Here is a 26,053-nt window from a genome sequence, read left to right as displayed (position 1 = left end):
GTCCGATACATATGCTAAGGATATTTATTTACTCCAATATTCACTTGTTTAAGAGAAAAAAAATTAAAACAATTTGCAGTATTTTCTTTAAAGAATTTTTGCAAATTGACACAATTCGTGGCATTGTCGAGTCAGCCAGGCGACAGTTTGAAATGATTTTCACACACGTCCAGTTCGATTGATGCTTCTGTAATTGAATGACCGTAAAAGCGGCCCATTATCTCTGCTCACAAATTTAATATAATTTTTTTAACAAATGTACCTAAATCCTCTCTGAAGAGTGTTCGTTGGGATTTCAAACAAACACTCCAAAAATGCATGTGGTACGCAATGAAAAACCTCCTGAGGCAAGTTTAAGGATGGCTTTAACTTTTTACCGTTTAATTTTTTTGGGATCTTTTATAACAGTACAGTAGAGCATCCCCGAAGTTAGCGAAATTACACTATCCGCCATTATCCAATATGCAAATTAGGTCAACACTCCAAAGATTGCCGCCTTCGCATCCGCAAAGAATTTGGCAATACAAATACCCTTTCGCATTTACTGAGCGACGTAAAACAAGCAGAATGAAGCAAATAATGTCTGAGCGAAATTTAGAGATAAACTGAATAAAAACCAGTCGAGCATTCGTAAACATTTTGAAATTTGCTTTAATTTCACTCACCTCAAAAAGTCATGACCTCATTCAACAATCGTTCGTGATGTTTGGCTGCGTTTTGTTCGTTGCGTGGTAAGTTTTGCTATATCCTTAATACAAGTGAAGCTTGGTATTGCAATAAATCCACCTCATCCAGCAATGTTTCCTTTAAAGCACTGTTCGGTGCTGGCCATAAAACAAATACAGTTCGAAAATGTTGACATGTCGGCAGTTTTCACGGTCCAGTGGTGTCTGTCACGTAATACGAATACAAACTGTGACTGAACTATGTCAACTATTTCTTTTCTTTTTTCTTACCAGACTCCCTCTAGTAACAAACTGTTTCTAGTAACAAACTGTTTCGTTAAGTAGTTCTTTTGTTCCGGCGACAAAAAAAGTCCCCTTGACTCTAAATTTGACTTACAGAAAGGATATCCCTATTTCTTTTTTTTTTTTTTTTTTTTTTTGGGGGGGGGGGGGGGATGGGGGTACGATGCACCATCACATTAAAATACGAGCTGTTTGGAGCCTCTGCAGCTTTTCGGAAATACCGATGCCGCAGTTATCCCAATCAACGTTACAGTCAGGCGTTACAGTAATCAAAATGTGGTTGATTTTAGCTTTTATATAAATTCATTAATAGATTAAAAGGTATTTAGATTCCGTATTCTTTAAGTTGCACCCACAACAGAAGCAACTGGCTGCCTTGCGAATTATTTGAAGTTGAGAATGGCATGTGCCTTTTTTTTCGGTCGAAGATAAACCAGATTCAAAACGGAGGATCCTACCTTGTGAGGTAACCCAAGGACTTAGCGAGGGGTGGGGTCCTGGGGTGACCGTGACGCCCCCTTTATGAGGTATATATTTTTTAACAATATTCAAATCTCTAAAGTTCACTGTTGAAAATGCGCGAATCCAAATTTCCTTGTTTCGGGTGACAATCTTAGACCATACGTGAAAATTTTATAATAAATAAGAGTACTTTCGTCACTAGAAACACGCTTGTGAAAAATATTTCAGCGTGCACCCAAGTGCACGACAGTAAACGCGATGAAGGTTGCTGACCTAACGCCTTATTTTTATTTTATTTATTTTTTTTTTTTACAAAACGCAATATAAGCCTTAGTTGTAGTTTAGTCAATTAGGTCTAAAACCTATCTGAACGTAACCGCATTTGCCCCTAAAGCACTATTTTTGTCTGTTCATTTTGCGTGACTCCCAGAATCGCGTTTGGAATGCATTACAATTTAAGTAAACTGGTAAATGGAACAAGAAATCAGAAATGAATTTTTAAATAAAAGGCAATCAAAAATTATCGCAGGATAAACGAAAGTAAATTGAAAATTCAAAATGATCCTTATCTTTGGCCAATATTAGCGTATATCGATTTTTCTTCTTTTTGAAATTGCCACACTATTGAGCTGTCAATTTTCCTGATATGTTTCCAAAGGTATCGTACTTTTAACATTGCGTCATAAACAACAATAAACATATGGTTGCTTTGCGAATTCTTTGAAGTTTAGAATGGCATGTACCTTTTCTCTTTTGGTCAGTGGAGAATGCGGACCCGATTCGAGATCAAGGCTCGGATCTTGTCAGGTTGTGCCTCTTGTATCCTGCAAAAAGGACATAAGAAGCCATAAAAAGTTGTTGAAGTTTAGTGGGTGCGATACCGAAGTCCAGCTTATTCTAGCGAGGAGTGCCTGTTTTCGAACGCCAGAAAATATACAGGAAATGACTATCTGTCCTCTTCACCGCGAACGCTTGGGCATTGGCTGGCGAAGGTCGATCAGACTATGCAGAGTACCAGAGCAAGTGGCAGACGGTCACAGTGAAAAATCTACGAAGATGCAGAGCGGGGATGTAACTTGTCCCAGGCAAAACTTATTTTGGAAGCCACTGGGGAATTTGTACCGGTTGGTTCAGGTAATTACATAGTTTGTGTTAGTAAGAGTCATACAACGAAGGCATGCAGTTCTTAACATTTTAACCGATCAGGTAATAAAATGCTTGTGAAATAGTTTTGCGTCGTGATCGGTGAACTTGATCGGTAAAGTTCTCCCGAAAAAGTTGTTTTATCATCTAATTTAATTACGTTTGCGCTTTAGACAGAATTTAATTATAGTCCCCGAGGCCATGGCCTCGGTGGGTAATTTTCTTAAAAAATATTGACGGCAAAAATCCATGTTTTCATCTCGTGATTGTCATTTTCGTTAAGAAACGGAGGTATTGATGTTTTCGTGTAAAACCTTCAAGTTTGATCAAAAACAACCCGCGACTTTTTGTCGCGCCGACATGTGAAATCAACATCTTTTATATTTCTGTCTTTTCCAGAAGTTTTGCTTTCGAAAAAACTTAACTGAAGTTATTGGTGAACTAGCAAGCGAATTTTGTTTTCAATTCACCGAAAAAAATCCTCAATTTTTTTAAAAAAAATGGAGGTTATTTTCGTCCGAGAACCTTTTATTCGCAAAGCAGAAGTAATGTTTACTAATGCAATTGCAAGCGAGATGATTGTTAAGCCGAAGGTTTTCTTGCAGCATTGGCAAGCATTTATGAGTGCGGTCTGTTTCAGAAATGATAACAACGGGTTTTTGTACAGTCTGCTAAGCTATCATTATTTATTTTATTTTTAAGTTCTCTAAATTATTTTTATCGTCCCCAGCGCTACGCCGCATTGTAGACTTTTTCAAAGCCGTTCGTTTGTTGTTGCCGGCGCGTGACACGCAAAACGGTAGCATTTTAGAATCAACCAAGCAGCAAGTTACTTTAGTCCCAGGGACTTCATCGACCTTCCCAAACAAAACAAAAAGTATCACATGCATCAAAGCGTTTGCGCTTTTCAGATTCTCCGGGAATATGCCACACGCACATTCTCGCCAATTCAAACTACTCGGCATGACAATGTAAAGAAACAAGGAATAATAACAGCAATGACTTACCCCAATCCGCCGCCACCTTTTGAGATTGACGAAAGTCAGCACCAGTCTCTCATTTAGAGCTCAGTTTGGTAAGGTGTCCTATTATGCCTTTCAAGTTTTTCTTTCTTTCTTTCTTTCTTTCTTTCTTTCTTTCTTTCTTTCTTTCTTTCTTTCTTTCTTTCTTTCTTTCTTTCTTTCTTTCTTTCTATTGTTATCATTTGTTTATTTGTTTCTTCGTTCAATTGTTTAGCCATTTGTGTGAAGTGCCGAAAGACCCTTCAAAGTAGTGGCCCTGTAGAAAGCAGTGTGACTGACAAAGATTTTGAGGACATTACAGAACATCTCGGTGCGCTTAATTTGGTACGTGTATTTTCATAATAATAATAATTAAAAAAAATAATAGTAATAATAATGATAATGACGATGGCGACGACGACGATGATGATGATGATGATGAAGATGATGTTGATGATTGTAATAATGATTACAAAAGTAATAATTAAAATGACTTCCTACAGAGATTCCAATTGAGAGCAATAAGATTAAGTCCTATTTTTACTTTCCAGGAGAAAACCGAGGAACCTGAGAACTCTGACATTGAAGTAACACCAATTCTTCATTCTGATAAAAGAAGAGAAAGCATTTTCATTCCAGACGTGGAAGAATCACCAGCGACTCCCGAACAGAGTAATCAAATGACATCGCCGCAAAAACCTGACCAGTCGTTGGTGAAGTTGAACGACTTCTTAGTCAACCGTGACGTCAGTCCTGTTCGATATACATTATGTGTTCCTTGGGATAACGCCCACGAACGTACAAATCGTAGGTATACCCGTAAAGCAAGACAAAGCGTTCACGAAGTTCTCGAAGTCATTGCTCCAGGTCAGAGCGAAAAGTTATTGGCAGCAGTAGGGGGCAGCGTACCGCCTGGGCGCACCCAAGCAGAAGAGGAACTGTTGCAAGCTTTAGCTGAAAGTTACTTTAACGCAACCCATTGGAGCACAAGAAGACAAGTTTTGTCAATATGGCGGACAAGTTGCCACTGAAGGAACTTCAGCAATTGATTCCTGGTCTAACCGCCTACAGGTTTAACATTGCAAGGCAACATAAGCTTTTGCATGGAAGGGGAACAGTTGTCCCGGTTGACACCGCTAGACGTATGAAAGTTGACTATGCCCAGGTGGATCATTTCCTCAGCTTCATTACAAGTCCCCACGTTGTTCAAGACTTGCCATTTGGGGAAAAAATGTTGAAATTATCAACCGGGGAGGTAATTAAGACACCTAACGTTGTTCGAATGTTGATACCAGAGCGTATCACGCAGCAGTATATTCAGCTGTGCACCGAGACCGGGTTTACTCCAATGAGCAAGCGCACTCAACTCCGAGTGCTAGACGCATGTTCTGCATCGGTACGCAAATCTCTTCGGGATCTAGATAACTTTTCGGCTCAGGGTAGCAACGCCTTTGATTACCTCTGTGAAACAGTAGATAGAATTGCAGAACAAGTGAAGTCACAAGCATGGGCTAAAGAAACGAAACAATCACTTCGGGATGCTAAACAATATTTGAGAGCTGATTACAAGGTAAGCAAATATAAATGACTATCATTATTGTATAGACGAGAGTGTTTTACTGAAAACAAAACCACTGAAAAAATTTATACGAAATTACATCCCGGACCGTTGTGGCATATTTTCCATATCCTCTCTAGTGATGATATCCATGACATCATTTCGCGCCATTACACGGCTGCCAAACTTTACCAAAGGCCGTTTGAAAGATGGCGAGTGATAGAGAAGTTAATTGAGTCCAGAAGCCGACTTTATATCGTCCACTAAGACGTAGGGAAGTACGAACAGAAAGAACAAAACTTGTCAAGACTTGCACAATTTTCTGGAGTTTTTAGCAAGTAGACCAATAAAGAAGTTCTGTAGTTATTGTCTATATAATAAAAAGAACATTTCTTGGTGGCAAAAGATATTAATTTTATGCTCTCATGGCAAAAACATCATCTCACTCGTGAGATATTGCTTTTGTCACTCGAATATAAAATCATACTCTTTGCCAATGTGCAATATTCTTTATATCATAACAATTGAGCACGAGTAGGTGAAGGTTTTCTTTTTAAGCCACTGTTCGAGTGCACGGGTGAATGTCCGCGCAAACTTCGCCCTGGGTTCCAGCCCTCCACCCAACCACTATTTGGACTTGTTCGATGCCGTAGTTTCTAGATCAACTCCTCGATTACACTGAAGCCGGTCTGCATCCTACCAATTAAGGCTTTAACCATGTTATCATCATCATCATCATCATTATTTTTGTCATCATCGTTTTTTTAATGTACGCTAAGTTTTTTTTTAAATTCCACATTTTTTCTCGTTACAAGGTGCACGTGGCCATGGAATCAAACGTACCTGACCACTGTCAGTCGTTTGCTTTGAGTGATCCTGGTAATGGCCAATTCCAGAGGAAATGCAACCATGATCATGCTGAGATCTGCTGTGAATGCTATAAGTTAAACGAGGTTTTGGCTGACATAGAAATTGCCTGTACCGAAGTTGTATCTGAGGAAGAAAGAGAGGACACTATGTGTATGTTCCAGCAAGGAAAGGAAGATATTATGGCTTGGAAAGCTCATCAGCTGAGATCAGTTAACCAAGATCAAGCAAAATTTGACGTGCTTGATATCCTCAACCGCTCGACAGCATGACTGGTCATGGACTGGGGAATGAAGTACTTACCCCGCAAATTCCGGGAATCCCAATGCGACTGGTTCGCAAAACGAGGCATACCCTGGCACATCACTGTTGCTCTCATGCGGTCAAATGAAAGTGGTCCCCTGGGGAAGCAAACCTTGGTGCACGTCTTCCAAAACTGTCCTCAAGACAATGTGGCAGTAACAGCTATCCTGCAAGATGTTTTGGTTACACTTAAAGAGCAGTGTCCAGAACTAGAAAAAGTTTATTGTAAGCAAGACAACGCTGGATGTTATCATTGTGGTGCGACTATCGTTGGAGGCTCATCAACTTTCCAAGAATCGTGTGTGCAAGTAGAAAGGTTTGACTGTTCCGATCCTCAAGGCGGAAAAGGAGAAGCGGACCGCCAGGCAGCTACGATTAAAGGTCACATCAACATTTATTTAAATGAAGGCCATGATGTGAACAGCGCTGTGCAGATGAAAGAAGCAATTGAATCAAATGGTGGGATCCCTGGTGTAATCGTCAAGTATGTGAAAATGTCGGAATCGTCTCCCAACAAGGTAACGATCAAGTGGGATAGTATAAACACTCTCGACAATTTCCAGTTTGAGTCAAGTGGTATACGGGTCTGGAAGGCTTTCAAGATTGGGCCTGGAAAACTTGTTCCTTGGGAGAACATACAGAGTAATGTGGGTTCTAGTAAGTTAGACGTTTTGGAATCCCCAGTAAGGACCGAGGAGTCATGTTTTAGGGTCGTACAAACCCGACAAGATCATGCGTCTTCCAGATCTTAGTTCCTCTCCCCAAAACACAGAAGCCATCCAAGATGAAGAAGAGTTGGCAGAGGAGAACGAGTTATTCACATGCCCAGAAGAGGGTTGTATCAAGACATACCAGCGGTCTTCAGCTTTGCAGGCGCATTTAGATGCGGGAAGGCATAAATACGCATTGCAAAAAGAGACATTGTTTGAAAAGGCCAAAAGAGGGTATGCGGCGAAAATAGCTGGAGAAAGAGCGCAAGTTCCAACAGTAGGATTCCATGCTGTAGCTTCAGAAGGTGCAGTCGGGGACTTCAATTTCCCGCCACACATGGGATGGGCACTTAAAAAAGCTAAGAAGAAAACTAAGTTCTCAGCCGAACAAAACAAATATTTGACGGAACAATTTCTCATTGGAGAGGAAAGTGGTAAAAAGGCTGATCCAAAAGAGGTTTCGCTGGACATGCGAAAAGTTAGGAGTGAATCGGGAGCTCGACTCTTTCTTGGGAAAGATGTTCTTTTGCCGCAACAAATAGCTGGCTTCTTTTCTCGCCTAGCGGCAAAAATTCGCAAAGCTTCACCGACCCGGGATAAGGAATCTGACAGTGACGACCTAGACGAAGAACAAGAGAATGCAGCTATTGCTGAATCTTTGCACTCACAGCTTCACGCAGTCGTCGAAAACGAGGTTGCTTTGCAGCACCCTATCGTTTCCCTTTCTCGCAACATTTGTAATCTGATGCATGCGAACAAATTATCAACCTTAACTGTAGCAATGCTGAGGGAGATTTGCGAGGATCTCGGGTTAAACGTGGATGACATTACACAAAAGAAGAAAAAGCCACTGATAGAACGAATAACCAAGGTTGTCATGGAGTGTTCGTGTGCAAGAAAGTGACTACAGTCAAGATTAAATAACACAACGTTGTTGATTCGTTTGAAGACAGCTGGGCTGCATAGTGCGGATTTCTACCGTGGCTGGTAATGGTGTCCAGCAATTTCTAACACTTGTGATGGATGAATTGGAGCTACCGTAATGGAATCAAAGAAATGACTGGCAACTGAACAAGTCACAGTCATTTTCGTGATAAAACAGGTTACCATAGCAACAATATAAACCACCCTCAATTTTTGCTTTAAGACGACTTTTAGCTTTAAAACGACTTTGCCTATTTATTACTTTGTATCTGAATATTCCAGAATCAACTTTCCGAAAACTCGCGAGAGCTCTTTTAATTTTAACAAGTTACATTTTGCTTAGGCATTCTTTTGTGACTAGGAGAAGACCATCACTTTTTCACCAACGATAGCACAGTAAGGACTGAGTCGCCTAGGATTTATCCATCCAAGTTTATGGCCTGGCAAGTGCTTGAAACAATTATCAGCCACCAGCTCAAAAGAGTTTCAGGATTTTTATCTATGTTGCTTTTATAGTGGCGGGTTTTTGAGGTGATTGTCTTTATATCCGCTAAATGGTTAACTCAAACAAACATGTTTTTAATATTTTTTTAAACACTGTATCCCTGATCTAGTTTAGAGCAATCAAAGCTGCACATTTTGAGTTACTTAATTATTTCGGGATTGGAATTAGTTATCTAAAGAAGAGGTAAAGTATGTTAGAAATGGAATATTCAAATAACGGAGAAGATTCTCGCAAGCTAATTGTTCTAGAACTGTAACTAGGCGAGTGTAATCCAAGCCATAAGCCGGAGCGTTAGGAGCCAAGCTAAGGCAAAAAACTTGAGAAGTCGTCAAAAAAGGGACAAAATCGTGGAAGCAATTGAGACATTTAGGGCGAGATTTTGAACGATCCCCCCAAACAGAAAATCATCTTAAAGCTTTCATGCGCGCAACTTTTCACCTACTTTCCCTAGAAGATAATTGACCAGTAAATTGTCGTCTTTTTTGGTAAAAAAAATCGACAACAATAAAAGACGATTGGGAACTGTGATTGATTTGTAAAATAGCGTGATGTCTTTACTCTGGCGTTAAACCATGAGATTTAATGACCCTTTGTTTGTAAAGGGCAAGTATATATAAATTATACGTAAAGGGCGTTGTGGGCCAAACTTTAGCAGTTTATAAGAAAGAACAAACTTCACACTTTGTGTACGCTTTTATTTAATATGTTAATAAAATGTCCGGCCTATTTCAGCGTTAAATTCTCCTAACCTAGTCACGGCTATCGTATTGCGTGACATTTAGCAACTGGACCGTGAAAACTGCCAATATTGTCAGGATATTTACAGCGAGATGTTGTTCTGCCAGGCAACAGCGAACAGTGCTCTGATAGGAAACATTGTCGGATGAGGTGGATTTCTTGCAGTATTACTTGTGTTAAGGATATGGCAAAAATTACCGCGCAACGAACAAACGCAGCTAAACATCACGAAGGATTGTTGAATGTGGTCATGAGGTGAGTAAAAGCAAATTTTAAAATGTTTACAAATGCTCGACGAATTTTTTACCAGTTTAATTCTACATTTCGCTCAGACATATATTTGCTTCATTCTGCTTGTTTTACGTCGCTCAGTAAATGCGAAGGGGGATTTGTATCACCAAATTCTTTGCGGATGCGAAGGCGGCAATCTTTGGAGTGTTGACCTAATTTGCATATTGGATAATGGCGGATAGTGTAATTTCGCTAACTTCGGGAATGCTCTTCTGTACTGCTATAAAAGATCCCAAAAAAATTAAACGGTAAAAAGTTAAAGCCATCCTTAAACATGCCTCAGAAGGTTTTTCTTTTGAGATTCATTGCGTACCACATGCAGTTTTGGCGTGTTTGTTTGAAGTCCCAACAAACACTTTTCAGAGAGGATTTAGGTACACTTATTAAAAAAATTATATTAAATTTGTGAGCAGAGCTAATGGGCCGCTTTTACGGTCATTCAATTATAGAAGCATCAATCGAACTGGACGTGTGTGAAAATCATTTCAAACTGTCGCCTGGCTGACTCGACAATGTCACGAATTGTGTCAATTTGCGAAATTTTTTTGAAGAAAATATTGCAAATTGTTTTAATTTTTTTTCTCTCAAACAAGTCAATGTTTCGGTAAATAAATATCCTTGGCATATGTATGGGACTTGGGCCTATCAATATACAAAGTATGGGCGAAATCCAATTTGGGCCTGTGACCGCCATTTCTTTGACTCTTACTGTCAGTAACACTTAAGAATTATCCTGCGAAATCGCGCGGAATATCGCTTGATACTTAGCCGACGAGGCCGTAGGCCGAGTGGGCTAAAACCTGACGATTTTCCGCAAGATTGATCAATAAAAAAGAATGCTGCGAAAATTTATGATTTGCTCTTCGATGTAGTTCAGAAGACATTTTTCCTGAAATCTTTAAATTTAAACACTGAAAAGCTGCATGTACTTACAAACTCTCTAGCGTTGGTGAGCTTTGGAATATTCCTTCAGGCAGTGCTTCTATTTTATTGTGGCTAAGATACCTGTAACAAAGTTTATGAAAAATGTTAAGGTGATGATTAAAAACAATAAGCTTCATATTTATTAGAACCACCAAAATGTTAAGCAAAATACGCATTGTGTTTGCATGTTTTTAACGCTGTATAATTTATAAGTTTCTTTTCTCTTTTAAAAGAGTTAGAGTCACCTTGCAACGGGAGGGTTGTCCAATGCTGTGGACTAGATTCCATCCGAAAAAGATACAGTGCGAATCGAGTAGGGATAGGGAAGAGCGATAGATAGACAGACGGACAGAACTGACATGAATTAAACTGAAACTTTATTTAAACTCCGAATTCCATAAATTGACACTAATTGGCGTTTATTAAAGTCGAGTAAATTTAATGCTAAGTAAATATATAATACAGAGTAATTATTTATTCTAATAAATATCTCGATAGTCAACTCAATTGGAGAAACTATTATAAAGAATTACGTAAAATAGCAAAAATCGAAATCCTAGAATCGTCCCTATTGAAAATAGGTCGAAGATCAGCTATCTATAATTAATTAGGCAAGCATTTTATAATTTAGGTACCCACAAAAGTGATGGGGTTGAGAACAGGCCAATTATCGTGACTTTTATTCTCTTAGGGATATTACCTGACAGGTAGCTGTTTAATATGTTGTCGGTCTACCTGCGAACTTTTATGCATTATACCGTTAACTTTAGTTGATATTGTCCTTGTTTGCTATGAAGTTAATTATGTCGTTGTTATTTTGTAGTACCATTCTGTAATTTAATAAAATATAGACGGACAGACAGACAAACGGTACGGGTTGACAAGAACAATAATAACTAGTACATGTAGCGTTTCAATGAACGACGAAAAAACCCCTCAGTTAATCTTTTTTTTTTTTTCTAATGGTGCTTCAAACAAGATTGGTACATTTCAAGTCAGTACGTTTTATTGTATCGTACTTGTTTTATTGTGGCAAATGTGCCTGTAAAAAAAATGAAATGAAGATTTGCGTTTATTAAATACATAGCAACTCATTGGGGGTCTCAGGGTCTTTATTCCAATGACCAATGCGTGAATTCCAAAAGCAAATACACTTGCTAACTACGCTCTTGTTGCTCGCTCATTAGCTAACACAATATGCCAGTTAATTGCGGTCACCTCGCTACATGTATCTGTACTGTTGGGCTTGACTAGCATTTTCGCCTATTGTATTTAATCACGATAAACATGTCTTTCATATATACCCTAAATACACAACAACTCATTTGGTGTATCCGGGTCTTTAATGCAATGAACAACGCGTGAATTCCCCAAATTTCCCCCAAGGAGTTGTTGGAATCATAAGTGAGTGATAGCCTCCCTCATCATATATGCTTACAGCAGCTAATTTATATTGAAAAGAACGTTAACAGTCTAAATAGCGTTCATACCCGTTCGAGCGCCAATCGCCTGGGAGTTAAATGTAATGCCCAGAGAGGCCGCATCTTTGGGCATACCTCGCTACTTCCCGACAAAAGGAGTGCCCAGAGTATTTAGTAATGTCAAAAACGCATGAGTTGAGTGAAAGCTTAATCTTATTAGTGAACACCGAGTATGTTAGTGATGTTAGGGCGCCATTCTTTCTATATGTAAACCCAGGGCCCAAATCGTATTTAGTAGCTTGAAGCACTTTGGCAGCTTCAATGCGTGCACAAGTACGGACATTGGGCAGAGGTTAGAATGCTCAACTTTGGAAACTGGGTCTGAGAATTGTACGGTTAAGATATTGAATAGTTATGGACCAGTAAACAAAAAGCACGATTCCCCAATTAAAGAGTTGTATGCCACGTCGTCCTAGATGTTTTTGTGGATCAAATGCTGCTGCGGTCTGTAAAAGAAGGTTTGATTTACAAAAAAAAGGAGAAAAAGGCCACCAAACACGCAGCCCAGAAGGTTGCGTTAAGCGATATAGTAAGGTCAAGTTGTTCGAAAATTCTAGTGAGGATAGCTGGTGCGATAGGTAGCTTTTGAAAAACTGCTTTGCTGTTTATGCGCATTATGCCACGTATAAGTAAAGTTTTTTTTTGTACTTGGATGATGGCGCTTAAAGCCGGGTTTGGAAACCCATGCTGCAGATGCGGTATCGTACTATTTTGAGGTAGCACAGAATGCTTAAAGTTGTCAAAATCACGGTTTTTGCGAGGAAGACCACATAGCGCAAGAAATGATGACTCTGCACTGCACTGGTTGGTAGCACAAATAGAGGCAGAAACATAGTTATGCGCGAAACTGCGACCGGTATGTCGCTACTTTATTCACTCGCTCTTTTTGTGCGTTTACAATTATTATTAATTAAACGTTTCGCATTAATCCTTTTGTTTTGGGTAGTTAATTTTACTATGACATTTCTGTGGTTTTTGGTAGGCACCACTGATTATTTCTTGTTCATAAAGCTCGCCAAATTTTGCTGTTTCTGATGGAACTGTCGCTTCCCGCAGAAAAATTTTACGCTGAGCGGCACTTGCCGCACTTATTTCCCATATAAGGTCAAACATAAGTATATGAGCTGATAACCGGGATTCAGTGAACCAATCAGAAAGCTAGAAATGCAATATCCGAGGTTGAGAATTTAATAATGTTGGATATGAGATAGTTATAACCAACTCGGCGCTAGTCGCCTCATTGGCTATCTACCGTCTCATATCCAACGCGCGCTCATGGAATAATTGTTTAATATTGTCGCTGTTTGAGGCGTCGCTGTGCATTTCTTTATTTTTTGGTTGCAAAACGTTCGGTAAGTCGATAAGATTATTGTGACTATTAGTGTTCGGTTTGCATCTATTTATCGAATCCGTCTTATATTTTTCGTGCTTGTAAACCTGAAATATGTAGGTTTTAGTAAAGTTGGTTTATAAAAGCGAAAAAAAGATGTTTTATAAAAAACAAGTACTTTTTCAAGCTTTCTGTTTTTTGGTAATTACAAATTAAAACTTAATTCACTGTTACTAATTTTTATTGATTTCGTGCCTTGACTTTGGAACCTTTTTCAGTTAGATAGGCTGCAACTTAACCCGCTGTTATTTTGTTTATAGGTGTAGTTTTATTCCTAGGTCTTTGGGTTTTTAAGTCAGACCATCAATGCTTTACGTCATACTTAAATTAATAATTCATAAAGAAAATACAAAAGAAATTAATGTTTAATGAGTGTCTTTATATCTGATTAAGACACGGCTAACATTTACGTCCAATTTTCTAGGCCAAAATAACCCCAAATCTAAATATTAGTGCAACAATGAGTTGATCTACATCAGAAGATTTTTAAGCCGTTCAATAAATTCGCAGTTCGTGTTATATCAAGTCTAAAACACTCGGCTGCGCCTCGTGTTTTAAACTTGATAAAACACTGCTGCTCATTTTTTAAACATTACTGTAAAGTTCCGAAAGTAACGATCCCCTAAAAGTTACGACCATCTATAGAGTATCGCTAAACTTTCACCATTAGTAGCAATCTCAGGTGTTATTAGACTCTCTGTGAAATCAAAGTTTAAATAACAGGTACCAAGAACGATAGGCAATTATCCTTCTCTCATGTTAAGATGGTTTCCACCCAACATTCGAGCAATACTGGCCAAAATAAAGTTACCAAAGAGATCTCTTAGCATGGCAACAGCTTAAGTACAGCTAAAAAAAACCTATTAAAAGTGTAAAATAGCGTTCTCTGGTTTAAAAAGTTAAAAAATATGAGCTTTCGGCTATTTTACTATAGCCTTTGACGAATGTAAAAAAGATATAAAGCGCGTGGTTGGAAATATATACAAGGGAGGGTGTGAAAATAATTAAGAACTAAAATACAATAGAAGTGTAAAAAGCTAAAAAAAGGACAAAAACAGACAAATTAAGAGTTACAATAAGATAGAATATTGTCTTGGTAACGGTTTGGAGTTATTGTCTGCGCCGACAGTTTTGGCAGTGTGCCAAGATTCTAGAGTTCTTCGAATGCGGTAATTGCCTTTGTCTATCACGGTAGCGCCATCAAAGTCAATTGAGTGATTATTTTGCCAAGCATGGTTAGCAACGTTCGAGCCTCTCGTATAATTTTTAAGATTTCGTTGATGTTCCTTTCTTCGGGTTTTAAAACATCTGCCCGTTTCTCCTACGTAATTTAAAAAAACCTGCTAAAACTTTAGCACTCAAGCTAACCCCGCGAGAGAAAAATGGATTTGAAATTATCTATATTTCGGTTAAAACGGACGTTTCATGTCAGTTCAAAACATATTATCATCACGAGCTGTAGATAACAAATTTTTTGCCCACGACAGTATTTTATCCACGTGAATACCAAGACATTTCACGAATGCGAAGTAAAACAAAACTGGTTTCAAAAGTGATTTTTTTTTACTTTCTGTGAGGCTGAACCAGAAACTTTGTATCCTTTTTTACCAGTGTCCCCACGTCAGACAGTTTTGAAATTATTTTGAATCTTGCTGGCACCTCTTATGAAATCAAGTAGCTCGTCTTACTTTTCAAAATTTTGTATTTGGAATAACATCAAAGCAGTGCCCTTCTTTGGATTTACTAAACTACTTTATTATTATTGTAAAATTGTTTCTGTGGGACTGCAGAAGAAACCGGACATAAATTCAAAGCTTTTAGAACAAAATGATTATTAAATATGAAACTGAGGGAAAATAAATAGATTATTCAAACTTTTAAAGGGAAGTGGCATATAAAGTACGGATTTATGTAATTTAGTTTGATTTGCCTTTTTTCGTGTTTTTTTTTTTATTTCTGATGTTGTTTGTTGAAGAAATTTTTCCTGAAATCTTTAAATTTAAATATTTGCCAGATTCATGTACTTCCCAAGTCCACAGACTTGATGAATTTTGGAATATTCTTTCAGGCAGCGCTTCTAATTTATTGTCGCTAATGTCCCTGTAACAAATGAAACGAGAATTTAACAGATAATCAGACGGAGAGACCGACAGACCGACAGAGAGACAAAGGACGGATGGACAAGAACAGCGTAAGTGAACGTATCGTCTCAGTGAGGTATTGTCTGTCCTTAATGATTTCTTTCTTCTTAACATCATGTTACTATAACCCTTACACTTGGACTAACGACCACGAGAAATGAAAACAGGAAAAACACTAAACTACAAAGTATCAAACTCGAATTATTTAAACTCCGAATTCCATAAATTGACACTAATTGGCTTTTATTAAAGTCGAGTAAAATTAATGCTAAGTAAATATATAATACAGAGTAATTATTTACTCTAATAAATATCACGATAGTCAACTCTATTTGACAAACTATTATAAAGAATTACGTAAAATAGCAAATATCGAAATCCTAGAATCGTTCTTTTTAAGGATAGGTCGAAGATCAGCTATCTTTAATTAATTAGGCAAGCATTTCATAATTTAGGTACTGTACAGGCCCGCAAAAGTCACTGGAAAAACTGAACCCTTTACAGACTTGGCTAAATTTCTGTAAATTTTAATTCTACAGACTTTCTATAAAAAGAAATTTTAAGGTCTTCTTTCACCGTCATAATAGAATGTTTGTAAATTATGGTTTTACATACATTTTGCATACTTTTTGTATTTTGTAATAAGACAAAATATTTATAAAATGTCTGTCAATTCTTAGTGCTCAGAGTATGAAGCATTGACCATAATTTACAGACTTGACAAAATCCCTTTATTAAGTCTGTAAATCTACGTTTTACAGAGGATTTGAGTGTTTGCATAATAGCTTCAAATTTTATATAATGTCTGTAAAAGCGCATAAGCAGGGCTCTGTAAAATGTATGTAAAAGCGCATAAGCAGGGCTATGTAAAATGTATGTAAAAGCGCATAAGCAGGGCTATGTAAAATGTATGTAAAAGCGCATAAGCAGGGCTATGTAAAATGCATGTAAAAGCGCATAAGCAGGGCTATGTAAAATGTATGTAAAAGCGCATAAGCAGGGCTATGTAAAATGTATGTAAAAGCGCATAAGCAGGGCTATGTAAAATGTATGTAAAAGCGCATAAGCAGGGCTCTGCAAAATGCATGTTAGGCCCGGTTCATACGTCGCATATCTGCCGTGTCGAATTCAATTAAACGAATTAGATTCGGAAGAAGTTCAACGTCTGAATCGGCTGTCGAATTTCTGCCGCACGTTCGACTAGTCTTGTCGCATTATCCGACAGAAATGCGACACCGACTCAAACTTCGAACTTGGCAAAAGTGTAGAAGACCAATGCAAGTCAACACAATTTGCGTACTTACCTTGAAAGCATAGCTTCAACAGAGCGAGAAATATAACCGGATTTTGGCTGAATTTGGTTACGGTAAATACCTAATCGTACCGCTCGTTTGGTCCCGACATGGGCATTTTGGTCGAGTATGTCTCGCCAAAATACGAACCATGGCTCTGCCAAACTCGCCTGATATGCTACCGAAGATTACCAAAAAGGTACGAGTAGGTATAATAAGCAGGGCTCTGTATAATATCTGAAAAACTGCACGTCAGGACTCTGTACTCTGTGAAAGTACACAAGTCGAAATCTGTGTTATTTATTCATTTATTTATTTGTCTGCTTATTTATTTTTCAATTAATTATATGTTCGATAAGCTTTAGTGACACATCGCTTTTAGAGGTACCAATATATCGAGAGTTCGCTATATCGAAAACCTCGATGTAACGAATATCGGGGTACATTTTACGTTTGGATCTTCGGATTGTGTTCGTTAAAACGAGGATTTTGTAATATCGCGGATTGTTATATCGTGGTTCTGTTCCATATATTTTATTGTAACTTTGGCCGGCCAGAAGAATATCATTATAATATATATATATATCATAATATCTATTTATTTATTTATTGTATGCGGAAAGAACATCGCGTCCTATTGTCATGTATTATCTTTCTGTCTGCTTCGGCCGAGAAGAACTGGTTCCGAAGACCGAACCGATCATGCGCAAGGTGAATAAATCCCGGCGTCCTCCCTGGCTCTGACTTTTGGCGGTTGATTCGTAACGGGTCGAAGCGGTCGAAGCAGGGTCGAAGTGTGTGTACAAATCCATGTTTAAGAAGCTTTTTACTCGCTAGAATGATAATTTCGTTCGCCTAAAGACAGCTTATCTTCTCGTGTAGCTCCATGGAGTCTTCTTTAACTGGATCTCCGATCGTTGCGCCTGTTGTGGGCAAGGGTCTTTCCAAGGTAAGGTTTTGCACAATAGTTATACGAGTTTCCATCAGAGGGTTTCCATGAGGCTTTATTAAGCTTAATATTTTCTAGGTAAGCTTTACCCGGTTTATTTTATTTATTTTATTGTTTGTTTCTTTCTGCTCGTACACTTGTCGTACGAATTCGACGATTCATAAACATGTCAGACATGTGTACAGTGTATGTTTGGCATTTTGTTATTATTTTTTTTGCCAATATCTGTTTATCATTTATTGTGGAAATTAAAACACCGAACTCCTCAACATGTCTGTCTTATTGTATTATTTCCAGATACAGATGTTTAGGGTTGATTGCAACATATAGCATCTATGACCATGTAAGTACAAGACTTTACTTTACTGTACTAATTTCAACATGTAAAGTACATTGTGAGCATTGGTACATTTATTTCAATCTCTCTGAAACTCTACATGTATGTAACCAGAGAGAAAAGTCATCTTATTTTCGTTCTTGACTGTTCTTTGTGATTTTGTTCCGCCCATATAGATATTCCCCTGCCCCCACTTACTGCCCCTGGGTCTCTGAGGATGGTGATCCCCAAATAAAAACCACTGTATTAATGATCAATTCTAATGCCTTGAGACCTTCCTTTGAACTTTTTTCGGCCCAAATACCATGGTAGTCAATTAGCAAAAGATCCATAACTTGGAGGAGTTTTATTTAAATGAAGAAAACTTCATTGATCAAAAGGGGCCATGTTTACTTGCCTGGATGTCATCCCCACCTTTTTTCAGGGTCTGGATTATGGGGGGCCCTTTCTTATATAAACAGGGCTCAAAATAACAGCCGTTCAATGGACAATGTCCGGCAAAGATGACAATTTGTCCGGACAAAGTTTCAGTTTGCCGGTCATTTTCACCGGTCACATACATGGCTTTGAGAATGATAACTGATGACCAGAAGGGCAATAGAAAGCGATCTATTCATAAAAGCTGCAGCTAAAACAGTGAAGAAATAGCAAACAAACTATCTAACGAACAGCAGAAATGAGTGGTAGTTTAAAAAGTGCTATTTTCAATATTTTGACTGTTCAGAAATGACACATGACCGAGCTAGAATCTGTCTGGCTGGACAACATGATCGGCAACTGTCCGAAAATTATTTTGAGCCCTGTATGAAGGTCTGGGTCTGCCACTTTGTGGCAGACAAACTTATGCACTGTATTGTCTTGTATTGTCCACACTATGACTCACCATAATAGAGAAAAATATTAACAAGCCAAGTACACATCTGTAGCCCAGACATCCAGATCCTAGATGGCTATCCCCAGCATTATTCACTGGCCCTACCTAATGTACCAGTATGAGAGTGAAGCAACTTACCAAAGAACCCAACAGACTTATCCTTGTTAGTGCTGAAACAAGGACTGCATGGTACATGTGAGTGCACTAGCAGTCCAGTGCATTTACATGGACCATTAGGCCACCCCTTCTCCCAATAAATCATAATAATATCAGCATAAACATTAACACAAGAAGGAGCATGTTTTCCCCTAATTTGAGTACAGTAAAAGCCTGCGATTAAGAACCTATTATTTTTCCAGTTACAGGTTCTTACATAAAGGGGTCAAATTTTAGCCTAACTGGTTCTTAAATGTTTAAGGTTCTTACTCGCAGGTTTTTTCTGTACGCTTATAAATGCTAGAATCTCGTTGATTTTGTTGTGACTTTGGATATTTGCTTCTTCTTATTTTGCTTGTGTTTATTTTTATGCTATGATTCTTCTGTCACCATTATTGACTAAGCTGCACTGTACATGTGTGCCATTACTTATGCTTATTCTTGTCATACCGTATTTGCCATTGGAAACCAGCTGTAAAGGCCAATTTACATAGTATGATTTTATTGCATGTGACATGGTTGTGAAATGCTAACAACAGGTTTATGACACAAATAATTATTGTGTTGTGAAAATCCAACCTACAGCGTACAACTAGCTTATGAGTGTCATAGGTGTGCCGTAAGCTTGTCACATGTGACAAAATCGTACCGTGCAAAGTACAGTGTTCCTAAAAGATTTCAGTCATAATCAGTTTGGTGATGGTCCATCAAACCCTGTAACAGATTTAGATACATGTACAATTATTGTACACTGTATATGACTGACTGACTGACTGACTCAGGGACCGCGCAGGAAGAATTTGAGTGGGGGGGGGGGGGGGGGGCTGAAAGTCGAACCCTGAACTGAGTAAACTTTGGGGGGGTCCGTGGGAGTACAGGACATGCTCCCCCGTGAAATTTTGGATTTCAAATTCACTTAAATACCGGAAAATGCATTTGAAATGAGATGTTACCAGAAGAAATGAAAACAGAAAAGGCAATTTCACTTTATGTTACAAAATCAATTACATGTACCATTAGAGTGGGCTTGAAAACAAACCGTATCGTCTTATAAACTTAACCCATTTGGTGGGATTGAAATGACCAATGATGAAACAGGCCTTAGCTTTTAAGTCCCCTTAAAAACCAAGTTTTTGGTAAAGGGCATAATCCTGTAGTAGCCTAACCTCGACTACCCGTAACCATTTTCAAATAATAACCGAAAACCTTAAAGACAACTGTCCGCATTTCCTTTTTTTATGTATCTACGTTGAAGGCGAGTTTATTTTGGCTATAGTAACTGCTGTTACTTTCGTCCTTTACAAACTAAATCAATAATATGGCTTCCAGAATCGAAATATTTTAAGTAATTTGTCGTTTGTTTTTTCATTCATTATTTTCTTTCCCTTGTTACTGTAAAAAAGTGGGGGGGCTAAAGCCCCCCTAGCCCCTTCCTCTGAGCGGTCCCTGTAGACTGACAATAAGAGTATATCTTTATTGTGCCTTACACTCCAAAATGAAGGTATTGGTTGAGTTACAGTAAAGGTTGTATAGCAACTACCGGTATGGTAACAAATTACTGAACTATAACATGCAATGAAATTACAATGCAAACTACAGTCGAATCCCGATAACTCGAACCTTCAAGGGAAATCGAAAAAGGTTCAAGATATCGGGAGTTCGAGTTATCAAGGGTAAAATTAGTAAGAAAATGACCTGAAGGGGAATCGAAAAAGGTTCGAGTTAGCGGGAGTTCGAGTTACTGAGGGTTCGAGTTATCGAGATTCAACCGTATGCCTGACTGATTGACTCACATTTTGTTGTTATTGTAAAATGTTTTTGCTAGTCAATTTGTAACAAAATGCTCTCCCTTATTCAATTTCAGATCCCACATTCAATTGCTGAATTATCTTATGAACTGCAAGGGGAGTTGATGGCCTTTCAATCAATGTTAGTCTCCACCCAAGAGAAAAGAACCTTTTAAGGACATATGAGTCCTGTTCATGAAAATGAGCAGGGCTCATATGTCCTTATTAATAAAGCCTGGTTTACACTAGCAACGCAAGCGCAAGCACAAGCATGATCACGCAAAAAGGACAAATTTTGATCCTTGTGTTTGTGCTTGCTGTCAAAATGAAATACGCTTGTGCTTTTGCTTGAGTCGAAGCCATTTTCACGGAGAAATACAGTGTAAGAGCTGTTATCCTTGCACTTGTGAAAACCAGGCTTAACAGTTGGTCATTGGACATTGGCCGATCAAAATTTGTTCATGTCTGATGAAACGCCAAGTGTGGTCGGACATGATGTCCGGACAATTCATTGCAAATCATTGTCTGACCAAGATGGTGTCTTACTTGGACATATGTCCTTTCCAAATTAGAACAAATTATTTGCAGCCCTACATGAGGGAAGTTGAAAGAATTAGATTAGTTCAAGCTTAAAACAAAATGCATTGTATGATACTGCTAAAAGTAGTTTGTATAGTGTGATCGTCCGGGTGAGAGCAGTTCTGAGAAGAACTGTTGTTGGTTACTGACGTTTCGACAACCTGAGTAGAAGTCATCTTCAGAGTCAAGTGAAAAGTTGTTGTCAGTCGATGATGTTATAAGTCTGGTTCGTTGATGTTGATTGGTCAGTTAAGCCGTGATGTTATTGGCTGTAAGACTCGTGTTAAGTTTGTCAACAGTAATTGGTCAGTTTCGATCCGTCTATTGTCAGTCAAATTAAGTTGTTCTGTTCCGTTTTTTGTTAGTCAAATGAAGTAGTTCTGTCAGCGTTTCATTTGTCGGTAGTGTTTACGTTGTGAATAAGTCGTTTGTAAGGTGCCGGTAGTTGTTGACATCTGTTAATAGGCGTCTGTTCTAAGTTTGTGTACCAGCTTTCCAGAGTCAGTCATTGAAAATAGTTAGTACTGTAGGTTAGGCATTCAGCAGAGTCTCAGTCGATTTGGTGGTTAGTAAGCGACTATTCCCTACATCAAGGGCACTTCTGAAACTATTGCGCAGATCTTACAACCCTACAATATCCGTGTAGCTCACAAACCTATAACTACGCTACGACGTTTACTGACCAACATTAGAGACAGAGACCAACCCCTAACGACAGACAGGGAGCGATTTATAAGATCAAATGCTCTAACTGCCAGGCCTCCTACATCGGAGAGACCGGTAGAAACCTCAACACGAGACTGACTGAACACAAACGGGCGACAAGAAATGGTGATGTCAACAATCACATTTCTGAACACCATCGACCAACAGAACTACTTAATTTGACTAACAATAGACGGAACAGAACAACTTAGTTTGACTGACAATAGATGGATCAAAACTGTCCAATTACTGTTGACAAATTTAATACGAGTCTTACAGCCAAAACATCACGGCTAAACTGACCAATCAACATTAACGAAACTGACTTATAACATCATCGACTGACAACAACTTTTCACTTGACTTTGAAGATGACTTCCGCTCAGGTTGTTGAAATGTCAGTCACCAACAACAGTTCTTCTCAGAACTACTCTCGCCCGGACGATCACACTATACGAACTACTGATAGTCCTGGGTTCAAACCATTTACTGTACTGCTAAAAGTGTTTAGACTAAATCTATCAAGCAGCTTACGTTAAGGTATACATGTATATAAATACATCGATGCTCACATGGAAGTATGAATGTACCGGTACATGTAGCATCATACTCACATTCACATATTTTATCCGTTGAAGAAAGCTTATAGGTTTAAAACATGCTACATGTAATAGATATTTCAAATTGTTATAAAAGCATGTTTGCAACAAGTGGATTTTGATGATTATGTTTATGTATTATTAAGCAGATTAAACTACATGTATTGACAGTACATCTATATTAGAATGTAGGTTGAGACTGATTTACAATTAAATAACATGATAGATTATTTAAATTGTTAATTATTAGAGGGGATATTAATTTGTGTGTTTATGTAATGTCTCTAATAAGACTATAATTAACTATGTTGGAAAACGAGAGGGGTGAAATACATGTTTTGTGAAATCATACTTTATTTTTTTTAAATAATATATTGTAATGATACATGCAGAGCAGGTTGTTTTGAAATAAAGGTTTTATGGCTTGCAGTTTTCAGACTACCTTTTTTTATCACGGTCGACTTCCGAATGAAATGCAACGCATGTTGTCATTTCATGTAAGGGTAAATCACATTTACAGTGTGCTACAGCCATTTAAATATATGTTCATTAATTTTACTAATTTGTAGAGAGATTTTATAAAACTGCAAAATCTCTTTAAAAAAAGACATTTTGCAGCCCTTTGAATTGATCTATGGAGTACAGATATTTTACATAGATTTTATTGTTCTGCTTGAAATCTATGTAAAATAAGTACAGAGATTTAACAGAGATTTTATTACATTCTTCTTAAATTTGAAAATTATTTGCATAATTTACAAAGAAAATACCAACATTTTATAGACATTATATAGACATTTTACAGATATTATGCAGAGAATCCGTTAAATTCACAGAGATTTTACAGATGTAACAAAATCTCTGTAAGTGTGCACATTTACAGACTTTGGAATTTACAGTATAAATATATACATTTTATAAACATTTTACATAATTCAGAAAATCTCTGTAAAACTTTTACAGAGATTTTACAGACATGTAATAAAATCTCTGTAAAATAGTTAACAAATTTACAAGAAAAATACCAAGTTTTTACAGATATTATGTCTACAAAATTAGACAAAATTTACATACTTTCTATGAGATTTACAAAATGTCTGTAAGTGTGCACGTTTACAGACATTGAAATTTACAAGTAAAGTACAAAGATTTTATAAAATTTACAAAGATTTTAATAACATTTTGTAAGTCTGTAAATGGTTCAGTTTTTCCAGTGAGTGATGGGGTTGTGAACAGGCCAATTTTCGTGACTTTTATTCTCTTAGGGATATTAGCTGACAGGTAGCTGTTTAATATGTTGTCGGTCTACCCGCGAACTTTTATGCATTATACCGTTAACTTTAGTTGATATTGCCCCTGTTTGCTATCAAGTTAATTATATATGTCGTTGTTATTTTGTAGTATCATTCTGTAATTTAATAAAATTCAGACGGACAGACAGACAAACGGTACGGGATGACAAGAACAATAATAACCAGTAAATGTAGCGTTTCCGTGAACGACGAAAAAACCCCTCAGTTAATAATTTTTAATAATAGTGCTTCAAACAAGATTGGTACATTTCAATTCAATACGTTTTATTGTATCGTACTTTTTTATAATGGCAAATGTGCCTGTAAAAAAAAAAATGAAATGAAAATTTGCGTTTATTGAATACACAGCAACTCATTGGGGGTCTCAAGGTCTTTATTCCAATGACCAATGCGTGAATTCCAAAAGCAATTAATACACTTGCTAACTACGCTCTTCTGTTGTTGTTCGCTCATTAGCTAACAAAATATGCCAGTTAATTGCGGTCACCTAGCTACATGTATCTGTTGGGCTTGGCTAGCATTTCCGCTTATTGTATTTAATTACGATAAACATGTCTTTCACACCCAAAATACACAACAACTCATTTGGGGTCTCCGGGTCTTTAATGCAATGACCAACGCGTAAATTCCCCAAATTTCCCCCAAGGAGTTGTTGGCATCATGAGTGAGTGATAGCCTCTCTCATCATATATGCTTAAAGCAGCTTATTTATATTGAAGAGAACGTTAACAGTCTAAATAGCGTTTATACCCGTTTGAGCGCCAATCGCCTGGGAGTTAAATGTAATGCCCAGAGACGCCGCAACTTTGGGCATACCTCGCTACTCCCCGTCAAAAGGAGTGCCTAGAGCATTTAGTAATGTAAAAAACGCATCAGTTGAGTGAACGCTTAAGCTTAATAGTGAAAACCGAGTATGTTAGTGGTGTTAGGACGGCATTCTTTTTATAAGTAAACGCCGGGCCCAAATCGTATTTAGTGGGTTGAAGCACTCACTTTGGCAGCTTGAATTCGTGCACAAGAACGGACATTGGGCAGAGGTTAGAATGCTCAACTTTGGGAACTGGGTATGAGAAATGTACGGTTACGATATTGAATAGTTATGGACCAGCAAACAAAAAGCACGATGCCCCAATTAAAGAGGTGTATGTCACGTCGTCGTAGATGTTTTGTGGATCGAATGTTGCTGCGTTCTGTACGAGAAGGTTTGATTTATGAAAAAAAAGGAGAAAAAGGCCACCAAACACGCAGCCCAGAAGGTTGCGTTTAGCGATATAGTAAGGTCAAGTTGTTCGAAAATTCTGGTGAGGATGGCTGGTGCGATAGGTAGCTTTTGAAAAACTGCTTTGCTGTTTATGCGCATTATGCCACGTATAAGTAAAGTTTTTTTTTTACTTGAATGATGGCGCTTAAAGCCGGGTTTAGAAACCCATGCTGCAGATGCAGTATCGTACTATTTTGAGGTAGCACGGAATGCTTAAAGTTGAAAAAGTCACGGTTCTTGCGAGGAAGACCGCATAGCGCAAGAGGCGATGGCCCTTGCAGTGCACTGGTTGGTAGCACAAATAGAGGCAGAAACGGAGGTATGCGCGCAACTGCGACCGATATGTCGCTACTGTCGACGGTTCAAACGCTTGTCTTCTGTAACGCTGTAGTTCAGCGTCGAGACTTGTTTCTGAGCATGTACTGTAGCTGCCGAGGTAAAGAGGCAAAAAAATCGAGAGAAAATAAAGCTGATGTGATGTGATGTGATTTTATATTATGTCATGTCATGTCATGTTATGTCATGCCATGCCATGCCATGTCATATCATGTTATTTTATTTCATGTTACGTCATGTTATGTTATGTTATGTTATATTATGTTATGTTATGTTATGTTATGTTATGTTATGTTATGTTATGTTATGTTATGTTATGTTATGTTATGTTATGTTATGTTATGTTAAGTTGTTATGTTATGTTATATTATGTCATGTCATGTCATGTCATGTCATGTTATGTTATGTTATGTTATGTTTATTATGTTATGTTATGTTATGTTATGTTATGTTATGTTA

At 37.9% G+C, this 26,053-nt stretch overlaps 1 protein-coding gene and 1 long non-coding RNA gene across 2 annotated transcripts in view; one reads left to right on the top strand and one right to left on the bottom strand.

The window, feature by feature from the left end:
- LOC144656588 (uncharacterized) overlaps positions 1–26,053 on the bottom strand; it is a 507,005-nt gene that overhangs the window by 180,201 nt on the left and 300,751 nt on the right. The window lies entirely within an intron of this gene.
- LOC144656432 (uncharacterized) lies at positions 17,449–22,368 on the top strand. Its single transcript, XR_013571303.1, has 3 exons — positions 17,449–17,647; positions 17,945–17,990; positions 20,879–22,368. It is a non-coding gene; the product is annotated as an uncharacterized LOC144656432 (long non-coding RNA).

Source organism: Oculina patagonica, chromosome 6 (assembly GCF_052425735.1).
Source record: "Oculina patagonica isolate OP01 chromosome 6, crgOcupat, whole genome shotgun sequence".
Classification (NCBI taxonomy): Eukaryota; Metazoa; Cnidaria; class Anthozoa; order Scleractinia; family Oculinidae; genus Oculina; species Oculina patagonica.
This window is presented reverse-complemented; position numbering and strand designations above follow the sequence as displayed.